This window comes from Daktulosphaira vitifoliae, unplaced genomic scaffold (genome assembly GCF_025091365.1).
Source record: "Daktulosphaira vitifoliae isolate Bord-2020 unplaced genomic scaffold, ASM2509136v1 Scaffold_3, whole genome shotgun sequence".
Taxonomy (NCBI): domain Eukaryota; kingdom Metazoa; phylum Arthropoda; class Insecta; order Hemiptera; family Phylloxeridae; genus Daktulosphaira; species Daktulosphaira vitifoliae.
Genome location: NW_026099574.1, coordinates 19529169 through 19544496, shown reverse-complemented (window position 1 = coordinate 19544496; position 15328 = coordinate 19529169). Strand labels below are relative to the sequence as shown.

The 15328-nt window shown below is 25.6% G+C and overlaps 1 protein-coding gene and 1 long non-coding RNA gene across 2 annotated transcripts in view; one reads left to right on the top strand and one right to left on the bottom strand.

Moving 5' to 3' along the window:
* LOC126901646 (uncharacterized) overlaps nt 1-5728 on the bottom strand; it is a 26522-nt gene extending 20794 nt beyond the window's left edge. The window contains exon 1 of the long non-coding RNA XR_007703075.1: nt 5648-5728. This is a non-coding gene — a long non-coding RNA (uncharacterized LOC126901646). The remainder of the gene's footprint in view (nt 1-5647) is intronic.
* The window catches only part of LOC126901624 (G-protein coupled receptor dmsr-1-like), a 58625-nt gene that overhangs the window by 23693 nt on the left and 19604 nt on the right, over nt 1-15328 (top strand). The window lies entirely within an intron of this gene.

Sequence of the window (15328 nt, the reverse complement as noted above, 5' to 3'; positions counted from 1 at the left end):
AATCGAAAATCGAAAATTTTAACACAAAAATAGTGTTTTTTTAACTACGGCAGCCGTTTAAATGTAGAAAAAAAAGTGTCGGGACAAATTTTTTTTTTTCATTTTGTAGTACATAAAATAAGCTTTAATTTGATATATGTTTAAAGGACGCAGTCTTTCCGGAACATTTTCAAAAATTAAGTTGAAAAAATTAATTTTTGTAAAAAAAGTTGCCATTTTAAATCTCCCCCAATGAGCAGCAGGTTAAGTGATAGATTTTCAAAAAAATGATATCAAATGAAAGGTAAATATCTAAGGTTTTAGTATAAAAAAAAATTATGTTGATTTGTTGATTTTTCAAAAAGTTATGGAAGTTTTAAGAAAAAAAAGTGAAAAAATTTCAAAAATTAGCGATTTTTAAATTTGTAATTTTTTTGGATATTTCCCCCATTTGCGGGGAACGAGGGAATTTTTTTCAATTTTTAAGGGTAATGTCTTCAACTAGATACGATTTGTGATCTTTTGACGTATTTTTGAAAGAAATCGGTCCAGTGAGAGCTGAGAAAAAGTGGCAACAGACATAAAAAAAAAAAAAAAACACATAATAGTAAAATTAATACCTTCTCCGCTTCGCATCGAAGCTAATAAAAACCGAAAACCTACCGTAACTCAAAAAATTATTACGGTACCTTCCCATTTACAATACACACACGATTTTCATTAATAACAATTTATATTTTTGAGTTCTTAAAATGTTAATAATTTTTGTAAAATCAAAGAGTAGCTTTTGAATTTAATGTTCATTCATTATCTTACTCATATTATATTGCAGTGTACTTATTGTAAGGCCATTAAACTTTTTAAAAGTACAACTTCTTTTCCTATTCTTATAGATTGATTCCAGTATTTTAAAAATAAAAAACGAAAAATTGCTGAGTTGTTATATAAGTTGAATGATACTTATAAGTTGTAAACAGATATTTTTAAAACATTAAAGAATAATTATGCATGACGTGGTAAAACGTGGACTACCCACACTTGGTTTTATACAAACAAACTTTTTAAAATGAATAAAATACATACACAATTTATTTTCTAAAATTAAATATTTTTTCAAATATCCATAAATAAATAGGTATTTAAATTTTGTAACTATAAATAACATTTACCTTTCAAAATTGATTGAGAGTTAAAATTATAAAAATTTATAAAATATCCGATTTAGTTTCAAAATGGAAAATGAATATTTAAAATAGTTACATCATTCTAAATTTTAAAGTTGATTATTAATGGTTTAGTTGACCATAAAGAATGCAAATAAAGTCACGTTAAAACTAATTTCCTAATCAGTAAACTTAAATAGAAAATTTGATTTAAATTTACAATTTAACGTTTTCTCAATTTCACTTGTCAATGCTTGAGTTTGAGAATTTATATTTAACTATAAAATTAGATAATAATACACTTGTATTATTATTATTAGATCATTCAATAACTTACAAAAAAAATGTAAATTTAAATAAAAATTACAGTTCGTACATTAAAGGTAACAATTTAGATTTAAAACCTATTATTAAACAAAGTTAGTTTACAAAGATGGCATTTGTATACCACCATTGAAATAATGAGTTAGATGCTCTTTATTAATTTTGGCACGAAAAATAATAATTTTTTTTATCTAAAATTACCGATTTGAGTGGACTACTGTCTGATACGTTGAATGTTAAAATGTCACACTAAAATGAGTTAACGGACATGAATGTTTGAAAAAAAAGTCACGTATCGGAACGTTGGTTGAGTCTGCTACTGTAATAACGTCAAATAACGCGGATTTGTATTTTGTAATTTCTCATATAGTTCCGATGAAAACCTTGCTTGTAACAGGCAAAATATATATATATATTAAATACTCTAGGGTTTTCAAAATAAAATTTTTTACCCTGTTAGTCATTATTTATATAAATCTTTAGAGGATGTAATACACATGACTTTTTATAGTTGATGATTTTAACACTTTCTAGAAAAATCAACTGATGTTCAATAGTTGTAAGCGTTTAAACTACCTGAATCTCTTGAGATTGATTTTATTACTTTGATGGAATTTTGATTAGTTTTGAAATTGTGGTAAGAGAGTTCGAAATGGAGAAAACGATATTGTGTCATTTCACGGTTAGTACGTATACATTAAGTTTATGTGTGAAAAGAGGTAACGTAAAAAATCATTAATATTATTTTATCGATTGTCTATTTGTTGTATTGTGGACATATTGCTTTTTTTTTCCTTTCTGTTTTATGTACCATACCAACAATGAATACAATTTGACTGGGTTGCTATAGAATGTAATACGAAATGGATCATTAAAATATTGAATTGTTAGTTTGATACGGAAAATTTATCAACCATTGAAATTTATAAAACATGTCAATGTGCTTTAATTTAAAACAATTGTAGTAATTTCAAAAAAAAATCACTTCAATAACTTTTTTGCTGAACCATTTACAGAACTACATTAAAGATATGTTTCAAAAATATTACAATAAAAGTATTGAATAAAAAGATTGATGATGTAGAATATTAATAATTGTGAACATTTTAATATGTTTTTTGTTTTTCAATTGATGTGATTGTCATTTAAAATAATTAATAAATTAATAGGACTCTCGGAGAAAATGAACTGCGGAAAAAATCAATTAGATAATAGTTTTTGAAAGATTGAATTTTTCCATGAAATGATTATTTTTTAATTTTAAATGCTCACTTCTAGAAGCTATTAGTAAAGTGAATTACTGATAAATTGATGGATTTATTATTTATAGATTTCTTTTGAGTTACTCCAAAATAACTTAATGATACTGGTTTATATAAACCGATTAATATTACAAAGTTTTTTAAATTATAATTAAAAATAAATAATAAGTCGTATTTGTATTATTAAGTCTGTTAACAATAGACTTTAGTAATAGAATTTATTTTTAAATTTATTTGTCGAAAAAATTAGTGACGCTTTTGAAAAATAAGTAAATTTAAACATATTTTATTGAAAGGCACTCTTCATGTTAAAAGGGCTCCTTTTATAATTTTATTATTTTTGTTTGAAAGATATTAGCAAAAAAAAATCATTAAATATATAAATATATGAAAATTGATAATTTAATAACAATTTAAGTTGTTTCATTTATTTTAACTTAAAACCATAAAACCATGTATATAGTGTAATCAAGTATAAAAGAAATAATATTTCAAAAGTTAAAATTTTAATAATTTCATAAGTTGAATATAGTTTTACAATTTTGTAATCACTACATGTATTTTAGTGTAACAATATTTGTATAATATATCATAATACTCGAGATTTTAAGTAATGCATAAATAAAAACAGCTTTTCTACAAATAATTAGCACGCTGCTGTTAAAATTCACTTATTATCAAGTAGTGTAACAACGAATTTTAGTGTGTAAAAAAGAGTCACACCTACCCCATTGAAATTATTTTCTGGTTGTACTGTCCACAGTTATTAAAAACTAAATTTAGAGTTGGTTTACAAAAGAGAATAGCAAAATAAAATTTTTAAATAAAAATTTCCAGTATTAAATTTTCGGAAATTTCGCAACACTATTGAAACATAATTCATTTATTTACATCATTAAGACAGTTGATTGTAAACGTTATCTTATAAGTTGTTTCATTAAAAGCTAACAGAATGTTAATGTGCAAAAAATACTCTCAATGTAAATGTTTCGTTAAATTACTATGTAACATCTGGAATTTCATATTTGTCAAACAAACAAAAGCAAGATTCCAGGAATAAAAAAAAGTTGTAAACATAAGCTGTTCTTCAACATAGGATAAAAGATAAAGCGCGTAGATAAATGTGGCAAGATAATAAATAGAAAAAAATATAATGGTAGGTTTAAGTAGAATTAATTTAAGTCCTGTACATTGTAGTACATAAATGTTTGTTCACTAATAATGGTATTATAAACCATTTACTAAAATGTAATCTTAGCTATCAATCTTTATTATTACATGCTGAAATAGACTAAAATAAAATACCTGTATTTAATAAGGTTCTATATTCGTTCAAATGAATTTTGATAGAAGTTAGAAACTTATTGATATAAATTTAGTTACTCTTATTTCGCTAGTGATTAAAACTTGTACTATTTATATTGATATGACACATTGTTACATATTTGAATTTAACCAAAAACAAATACAATATTTTTCTAGTAAAGTTTTTCGTTTTTAAGTTTTCCATATTCAAGATTTGAAGAAATGCATTGTTACTATTTCATAAAATTGGTTTATTATTTTTATCATTTTCTTTTCACACTACTTCAGTCAAACAGGATATATTCGATGATTATTGGAAACTTACTCGATAATATTAGTATGAGAAAAACAACCTTTAAGCGTTTTGGCATGCACAACAAAAAGTTATCTATTGAAATGCTTTTATTCGACGCAATACATAAAGCTATATTATTTAGTTATTAAAAAAAAAGATGACATAGAATGCCGTGATACTATTACTAACTAGCCATAATGCTCTACGACTATTGTACTCCAAACTTATTTTATTTAGGGTTCTAAACAGTGCAAAAATATTAAAATTAAAAATAGAAAAAAGTAATTATTTTTATTCGTTTTTCAAATAGCTCCATGCATAATAAAATATTTTACATGTTTAAAACAAACTTTTAAAAATGATTAACTTCCAAAATATATTTTTGAATAATCTGTTGTGCATAAACAGATGAGTCTGTTATTGAATTCTTTGAACACTATTTGTGTACACATATTATTACAAGCCTTATCGTGTATTTTATTTTATAAATTTAGGTTTAGTCAAAATTATATTTAAGAGTAAAAACATTGGTTGCCCAACCAGAAATACCGCCTTTGGCTATAACGGAACTATATTTAAAATATGGAAATTCTCAAGTAACCTCGTTGTGTTTAGTGAACAAAAATTAGTTTTGAAATCATAAAATTACGAGAAAAAAATTTCTTTTATAATAAAAATTGTAACCATAAAGAAATATTTAATACTGTTTAAATTCTTTCATGCGATGTATCATTTTATCCTTTAAGTGCATGCTATTGTATAGTTGTGCAAAGATACATGTTTGAAATAAAATCCATTTAAGACATAATATCAAAATAATGATACGTGAAGTACTCTTTAACCATACGTGATATGATACTAGTCCATTAACCCTGAGTGCAGCTAACGTATTAAACTCTTATGAGAAATGTACAATGTAAAACTTGCGTTTAACTTGAGTTTGCATTGTCTACAGTCTATAATTGTTGAGTGTAGAATTTTGTATTTTTATTTAGGTCGAAGATGATTTGGATGAGAATATTAATAACCTTTATTATTGTGTTTTTACATTATCATATTACGTTACGGGTAACCTAGTTTGATTTTATTTAAATTATAGGCAGTAACATACACATTTTTGCGAACTAATAAATATCTAATGTAATAAACCAAAAATAAAATAATAAGAATGGTAGAAAATATTGAATTTGATTGGAAAATATTTAGAATGTTAAATTATTAAACTTGTATAATTCTATTTAATTTTTATTAATTTTATTAATGGTTTATTACACAATAGATTGTTGGAGGTTCGAAAGCATAGTTAAAATTGTACTTACCTTACGTCCTATGTAACGCAATAATATTCCAAACAATCCAACGTTGTGTCTGGTATTAAATGCACTGAGTATACGATTAACACTACACGTCATATAGTCAATATAATTACTTACAAATTTAATAAATACATAAATACAATTCAAATTTTAAATAATACGACATAATTACACAAAATCTATGACTGATTTTATTTGTAAAAAAAAAACTCTAAACGCTATAAATTTCATTAGAAATATAATTTATAATTTGTTCTTATTTAATTTTTTATGGTGGTTGAATACGTATTTTCTTTTGAGAGAATATATTTTATTGAGATATCGACACCAATATTTCTTAAATCTTCCTTTGGTCTGGCCAAAACAAGATTCAGAAATATTTATATCTATGTAAAAAATTTATCAAGGCGGATTTGTGGTGGCTCAATGTGTCCCGGCGCTAGCGCCTTGAAAGGATGCGGCACAATAATCATCAAGACAAAAATTAAACACTAAAAATATATTCGTAAGTTTCTTTGCTCTGTCCGCCGGCACGATGATCGTTAGAACAAAGACATTAAGCTCATTACTAGCTACCCAATAAGAAAAGCTCACAATCAATTATTACTATTAAATAAAAAAATTCACCAAAACAAAATTCACTTTTGTCACAAATCCAAATTAATTAAAAATAGTCCCAGAGAGTGAAATCTTAAGTAGAGTGTCGTAGATTTTGTGTATATTAAAATTACCGAAAGAACTGGTTTAGACGAGGAAAAATGGCTTTTTATAGTCCAAAGAGGGTAGCCCAGCAATCCCTACCGTGACTTGGAAGCTGAGGCTTTCTATTCTAATTGGTTAATTATAATGAGGGTCCTGCGTGTAGGCGGTACTTAATAATCTCTACAATAAATACATTTTATCCCATAATTAACTCATTACTTTGTATTTTAAATGAGAGAACCCTGTTTTGGTGATCTTGTATGTTTATAATATGTGACATATATGTATAACTGATAACATAATATTATAAGTAATAATATATGTAGTAAATAGCTGAGGAAATATTGAATAACGGCGATTTTAGTATAATATAAGTTTTACAACACTAGTAAACAATTTTTGAATTCTTGCGCAATAAAATAATGTCATATAAAAGGAATATGCAGGATAAGCAAATTAATAATGGTGGGAAAAAGAATATATAAAATGAAACATGAAAAGTATGGGAGAATTGACGTTTTGACGAAGAAACGTCGAGTTACGAGTCAGGACGTTTGGTGCGAGTAACTTTGTATTCTGTACGATTTAATTTATTTTGTGTTAAATTTTCATATTACATTTTGACTTTGTGTTTATTACATTCCTTAAATAAAGTAACTATTTAAAAACCTGCACTTAACGTAAATATTTTATATTCACCGTGCTGTTAAAATTGTTTGTGTGTGTGCGGCAAAAGTCGAGGTTGGACTGCTGGTCTTTTAGTTGATCTTAACAATTAGTGTGCGTGTTGGCTAGTTTTTGGGCTTAACCGTTATTTAGTAAGTACAGTAAGCAAAGGTAGTTGTGCTGGTGGCTGACGAGGAGCCATCCTTCAGTCTGCTACTTTTGAGCTAGACCGCGCTGATGGGTCTAAAATCTACCCTTTTAGTAGTTCACTAATTTGAGGGATTGGAACTGACCAGTGTATCCAACGGGAGGACTCGAGAAGAGCTTAAAACGACGAACTTGTCGATAAAATAATATTAATTAATTTGTGTATTACTTTTTATGTCTGCGTCGGGGTACTACCGACATACGAATAATATTACACTAATTCAAACAAAAGTTAATTTCATAAAACTTGAAAATAATAAAATAAGTTATTTTTAATCTAATCAACGTTTAAAACAAATAATAAATAAACATTTGATGACGATGTAGTGTTATTTATATTTATCGTAATTTGTGTAATATAATTGTTATTTGTCAGTTTAATATAATCTCAGTTATTTTAACTTGAGATTATTTAGATAAAACGATCATATCTTGTTGATACATAAAGGATGGTTCTTGATTATTCAAAACAACTTTGAATAATCAAATAATAGTGAATTTATGCATTATTGCTTGACCAATAACGAATTGTACATATGATACTATAGGAGAAAACTAAACTGATTTGCAAGGAACAAACAAAATTCTAATTTACATTTATTCGATTGTTATTAGATTGCTGGACCTAATAATACATTGTTAACGTATTTCGTGACTACACTGATAATGATGGTATAATATGTCGCCAATAGCTTAGTCCACAGTTTTTGGATAACTGTATTCATTTATATCGTTTTGGTCGCGAAACGTGCGATTTTGATAGTCCGACGATTCTATAATAGTTAGGATTAGAAGTGAAACAAAACAAATAAGGTTACTATTTATACACGTAATCGACATGATTAATGAGTTCATTATTCGCATGACTAATAGATACTTGTTCTCTGAGGCATTAAAAAATTTGAATGGTGTGCCTTTTTACTATAGTGCTGCTTCAAGACAAAACCACTAGGGAGTGCACAGGAGCGATCAAAATTTAATTTATTTAATAGTATTTCGTCTATTTGTAATATAGATTTTAAAGAAAAACAAAAATCTTTTAAAACAATAGCCTTAGAAAAGTAAAAATATTGTAACATGCAACTTTTTAATATCAAACGATGACTGTCTGTTACTATTATGATAGGTTGTTTATTTGTAGAAACAAAGTAGGAATAAGAGGGGAATGAAAAATAGGTACATCTGTTTTTAATGCTTATGAAAATATGAACATGTATATTATAGTTCTGCAAAGATCAAAACTTAAAAAATAAAGGGAGAGGGGATAACTTACATACTAACAATAACTAATCTAACAATTTAATAAAATATGACACAATAGAAAATAAAATTGTAAACTTATGTGATGAGAGTTGAGACGACAGCGAAAGTGGTAATGATTGATCGTTTCAATTAAGTAAATATTAATAATAAATGGTTATGTAAGACGCAAGTACACGATGGATTATACAAATGTACAATAGTTTAACGTTTAACTATAACGTTTAAGAGGCTTACACACTAGGCGTATAATCGGATGCGTTCACGTTTTTAAAAACGCGGCGGTTTTAAACGAGAACGCCGTTCATGTGCACACTGCAAGAGTTTTGACGCGTCTTTATTAAAGAAGATTAGCCCGCCAAAAGGTACAGTATAATCACAGCAGTTAAGAAATTCCTCGTGGTAGCATTTGCTCTGATTATTTTTTTATTTTTTAAAGTATTAAATAAGTTACAATGGAAACATTAGATGATATAGAAGTTGCATGCGTTGTATACGCCATGTATCATCACTGTACAAAAAAACAAAAAATAAATAAAAATCAACTGTTTGTAGACATTGGGTTCATCTCCGAAATTTATAAAGACCTCGAGAAGGTTAAATTCCAGTTTATTTTTTAACTTTGAGGAGTTATTCCCAAGATTTTTACTAGTATTTTACCTTACGTCTATACGGTAATTCCTGAAGAAAAAACCCAACCTAACCTAAAAAATAACATAAAAATATTATTATATGATCATTTTTTTTTTGTGGCTGTTACCACTTTTTGTCAACTATCACCGAACCGATTTCTTTCAACGATACGTAAAAAGATCACAAATAGTATCTAGTCGAAGACATTACCCTCAAAAATTGAAAAAATTTCCCTCGTTCCCCGTAAAAGGAGAAATCACTAAAAAAATTACCAATTTAAAAATCGATAATTTTCGACATTTTTTCGTGAAAATAAATTGAATGAGCCTTTTTACGTGCCTGAAAATCGCGGCGTTTAATCGCCCCGTGGCAATGATAACATGCGATTTATATTGTTTAATTTTAGCAATCGGTCGCGTCCGAACGCATGTTTTTTGTCATAGTGTGCATGGTTCAATTTAAATGCGAGTGTTTTATATAAAGCGATTAATCGCCACGTTTTAAAAAACGCGTACGCGTGCGTTTAAACGCCTAGTGTGCAAGCCTTTTTAAAAGTAACGTTTAAAGACTAAAAGGGAACAAAAACTACGAGTGGTTCAATAATCTGACGATTTGCGATTTTTTGAGACACAAGACGTGAGATGCGAGTACATAGAATGATAACGAGTCATAAAAAAACAAAAACGACAGACGCTTGTTGTGAAAGGGACGATAGCCGACGACTCGCGAACACGTCCGAACCGGTCATACAGTATCGCCATGGGAGACGAGAGAGATATCCACGATCAGAAATTGCCACTATTTACTCAACAGATGTTAGTAAAATTGCATAAGTTTCCTTAGAAAGTAGTACTCACCTACGACTAAAGAAACTTCGTGAATGTATAATAAAACCCACAATTTTTTCAATACGGAAACAAGTTTTTTTTATCTTCTTAAACTAAGAAATTTCTACGTTTAATTTTTGTTAACGTTTTGTAAATATGTATTTTGAACTTTAGTAACTGTAAGCAAAATTGAAAAGTTTTTTTTATTATGATCTCAATTTTTAAATTTGACCACATTTTGTAAGTAAAACCTAACATACAATCAAAGATATATTTAATTCATTACCAATAACTGTATTATATCTAATTATAATTTCAATTAAACACCATTTAATAAAAAATTGGTTTTATTAAAATCTTCACGAAAAGTATGTATATTAATCGATAATTAACGATATCTACAATTTATCAACTAATTAAGAGGCACGATAACACATACTGAACAATAATCATCATCCTCAAAAAATCGTCCATAAAACTTTTAAGACTCTATTTATATATTTGAAATTACTCAAATTAAATATTATAGTTGTAGAATTACGGGAAAATTATACCAGTATTATAACTTCCATTCTTTGAAAATATTAAAAAAATAAATAGTACATAACGGAATTTGAAGTAATGATTTTTTAGATTTAAATAATTTTAACAATTATAGTGTTTGATTAAAGAATTTGTAATTTTTTTCATGGTCTAGGTCAATAAACTGAAATAAAAAGTTTCATAAAAGTTTATTGTTTAAAATGGTCTCAAGTGAAAGTTAAATTTAAAAAATTATTCTATATTTTACTAATTATACTAATAATGGATTTAATTATTTATAAATGTATTTGATCATGATAGCAATGTCAATAAATGAAAATTTTGTTTGGTATGAATAATAACAAAATAATGAAAAATTATAGCGAGGACATATTATTATGATACTTTAAGAAACTTTAAAACGAGATACTGACTTATTAAAAAAGTTGTTTGTATAGTTATTAGTAACTACTGGCTATCAATAAAATAAAATACATAAATTTTAATGCGTGGAAAAAGTTATAATTAGATTTTTAATTAGTCTCATACTCAATTATTTTTAACCAAAGGTGCTATAAATAATTACTATAAAGCGAGTTGTCTCTACTCACTTGGTAGTTTCTATAACCTGTGTAATTAACTAATTGGTAGAAGTTTCTTTAAAATATATAGTACTTAATTGAATAGCATGGATTTTTCAAACTCTATCTTGTTAATTTTTTGTTTTACTTCGTGTTAATTTAACAAACATAAATAAAAGACTTAAATGAATGTGTAAATTACTGCTAACAATATGAATTATTGTTTTAGTTTCTTAAATATTTGTGAAAATGTAAAATATGAATAAAACGAATAGGTTACATTATAAAGCTTATCTTATCTAACTAATAAAAATTTTTTTTTTCTCAAATAAATACATCGACGAAAACTGCTTTTCATATTACAATATTCCTTTCTTTGTAATACGAAAACTACTTCTTATCCTTTGTTTTATAGGTCATAAAAATATTTTCTCTGCCCATTTATCTTTATATATGCAAGAGAGGCACAGTACTTTTTTTTAAATAGTTCTAAGGCCAAAAAAATATACCAAACAAACATAATAGTGTACTTTTAATATTTAGTATTTTTTTTTTTTATCGCTTTATCGGCCCATTAAAGACTCCAAGACACGGGTAGTTAGTCTGTCGCCGGAGATAGGAATGGCGACTCCAATTACCGAACTGATCTCTTATTCGGCCAATAAAGCTGCCCGTGACCGAGTTTCGAACCCGAGACAGTGCGCATCAAACACTGCAGCGTTACTGACTCTGCCATACCGTCCCTCTAATAGTTAGCATAGTAAATAAAAATTAAAAAAAAATTACAGCTTGTATTTTTTTATTTTTATAAATTACAAATCAATTATACGCTTCTGCCAAAATATAATGCAGTAATGAAATTACTAATTGCTTAAGTTAAATCTCACGGTTTTAAACATGATTTTAAAAATGTAAAAGTTAGATAAATAACAGTTTAATTTAAGTATATTTCAAATTAAATAAGAAAGATTTTATATATAGAAAAAGGTTATACAGTAAATAATTTAGTACGAAATAAAAAAAAAGGCAGAGACTGGAAGTCAACAAACTAAGTATAGTCTGAAATCGTTTTTATGACAGCAAATACATTTTTGGGAACACTATACTTTACTTCAATATAAAATCTACTGCCTTGCCTGTTTTTAACATATTATAGAATATTAAAACAATACGACTGTCTGAAAAACAAAATCGTATAGCTTCGAGCTTTTACTGTTGTCATCTTAATGTCAAAATCATCAAGAATTATTTACTTCCTAAAAAAAGCAAACTGTAGATGTTTAACAATATTCTAAAACTGTTTGTTACTCCAAGCACTGTTCTTTTATATACCTGATTTTTTATTCAAACAAATAAGTTAAAAATAAAATCTATTAAAATTGAAACACCATATAACCATAATTAAATATTTTTCTTCGTATTTTAAATTAATACACAATACATTAATTTATAACTTAGCTAATATGCTTAGAAAAATTTCTGGAAAATTAAATAATACAAGTTATTTTATTTTTGATATAAATATTTTCGTGATTACAGTTTTCACCACTTATTATTATTATTATTTAATTAACTACTTTAACATAATTATCAGCATGACAACCGATATTATCTAGACATACATTTTTAAAAATTAATAAAAAATAACAAACATTTTATTATTTTGAAATATCAACATTCTGTGATACATAATTTAAAATGCTTTTTTGACTATACGTGTTACTATAAGATATTAAACAGTTATGATTTAAATTATTATATACATTTTTAACATAGTTAATTATTTTTATCGGGTGAATTCATTCAGGTTCGAAATTACGTATTGAATAGAGTTATTTACATTGAAAAACAATCATACATAATATATGGCTAAATACTCAAATTTGGAAATAAACACAATTTAAAAAGTGAAAATAATGTTGAGTCCAATTGGATTTTAATCAAAATATAAAAAATATTTTTTAATTAATTTTCTATTGAACTGAAAATTTTAACCTTCCTATAATAAACATTATATCATTTTATACGTATTTAGTTTTAGACATTATTTTTTTACTCATTCATTGGCTTAAATAATGATGACCAATTGTCTTGGGGTAACTATCTGTTAATTTAATGCACTGAATATTAGAATGAAATCATTGGACAAACTTTTGTAAATTGTGAAACTCTGGTATTATGTTTTATATTTTTGTTTGTAATATTAGCCCTTTTTAAATTTAAGATTATTTAACATATTTAATTATAATCGAAAACAATGCATTAAAAACACTAAAGAAATAATGAGAATACAAAAACACACACAATTTATTAAGTATTGTAAATAATATAACACAATTGACAAGTTAAGTTTTGTTACATAAAACGATTTTCTTTAATTTTTGTTTGCTTAGGCATTATTCATATGTAATATGCAAAATTAATTAAATTTAAAATAAGAATATTGTTGACGGACAAAACACATCAAGTAAATTAAAAATAAGATTTAAACTTGTTTTAACATGACGGTTAAATAATAAGCTTGACAAAAGCATAAAACTAAGAATTTTATGTCCATCAAATACTGAAAAAATAAATTAATTAAAGGTTTTATTAAAAATATTAAACTTGAATAATTCAAGTTTAATATTTTTAATTATTGATTGTTTTAACATTAACTCGAACTAAAAAGCTTACATAGATACTAAATAACAAACATTGTTTATTTTGATTAGAAGAAAAATTGATTTAAGTTTGAACATATAATTATATGTCAATATTTAATAATGATTATTTCAGTTAAAATTTTATATAAATTAGAAATTTTAGGTCAAAATCCAAACAAATTAATATTGGCCTGTATATGTTCATGGTCACATCCCAACATTCTCTTGTCAAATAAACTTATTATGTACAAGTCATCAGGGTTTTCAGAACATCATACAAGAGTTGCTTAGTAAAAATAAATAATCAATTTTATATGGATTTAATAAAATTTTACTTATAAATTGCTAATTATAATGCCTAATATCACTGTCTCTAATTAGATGTTAAATTTTTTTGTTAATCCAACTTGTTTAACTAATTTAAAATAACTTCTTAAAATTGTTGTTATTTTATAAGAAGTCTAATTACCAACGATAAATCAATCATTCTGTATATTCATGTGAACATTATTTTTAAATTTTTATGAAAAAATAGCTTACAAAAAATATGGTTAGATTATTTGAAAAAATAATTGTATTTTTTAATTATTTATGGTATTAATTTTATTAAGTCAATTACATTTTTTTTATCGTCGCATTATTTTTAAATAATATAATAATAGAAGCTGCATTAATTTATTCAATTTAAATACATTAAATGGATTAAACAAAGAATATGTTATAGGTATTTATAAATATGCTATAGATATTGGGAAACAAATGCACAATTTGAACAAAATTTGCAGCAGTGGATTCAATGTAATTTTTTCCCTCTTTTATAATACTTCTATTTAAATTTACATGTAATTGTCATAATTAACAGCGACTGTTAAAGACTTTGGAGCCCTCTTTTAAATTTCTCTAAATTACATCTTTAATAAAAAGGTAATAAATAGTAAGTATTAAAAGAGAAACAATACGTTTTCAAAAGTATTCATTAAAATTTACACCACTAGTTACAATACATCTTTTAATATGAGGTATCTGATAGTATACTATAATAATATTACTATATTACAATATTGTCAGATATTACAACTACTAAATAGTTAAGTTGAGTTTTGTTACCATTTTAATTTATATCACGCCAACTAATAGTTCATTAATCATTGAAACCTTTTTTTTATTCAAATACCTAGAATGCTATATAACTTATATTTTCATATTACACTATATTACTCAGCTTATAAATGTGTAATTAAAGCTAAATAAATTTTAATAAGACATATCTCCTTTTCTAAATTCGTAATTTTAATTTAAAATGTTATTTAGAGGGCACAATATTCAATAAGTAAAATAAAATTTACTGATTATTAGCTCACAATATAGAAAGTCTTAAAATAATATATATTTGTTCATTTTAAAAGATTATATTTTTTAAGTTAATTTTTCTATAGCCATTGGTATTTATAGTATTAATTATTTATGCATTAGAATACAATAATATGAAATCGCGTTGGTAATCACAATAGAAGTTACGATGAAAAATTAATTAATTTTTTGTATAATTACAAAACGTGATCTGATTATCGTTATGAATTTTTTATATACTATTTTAGTTTTATAAAAATGCGTCACTTGGGCCAGGAAATTATTTTTATA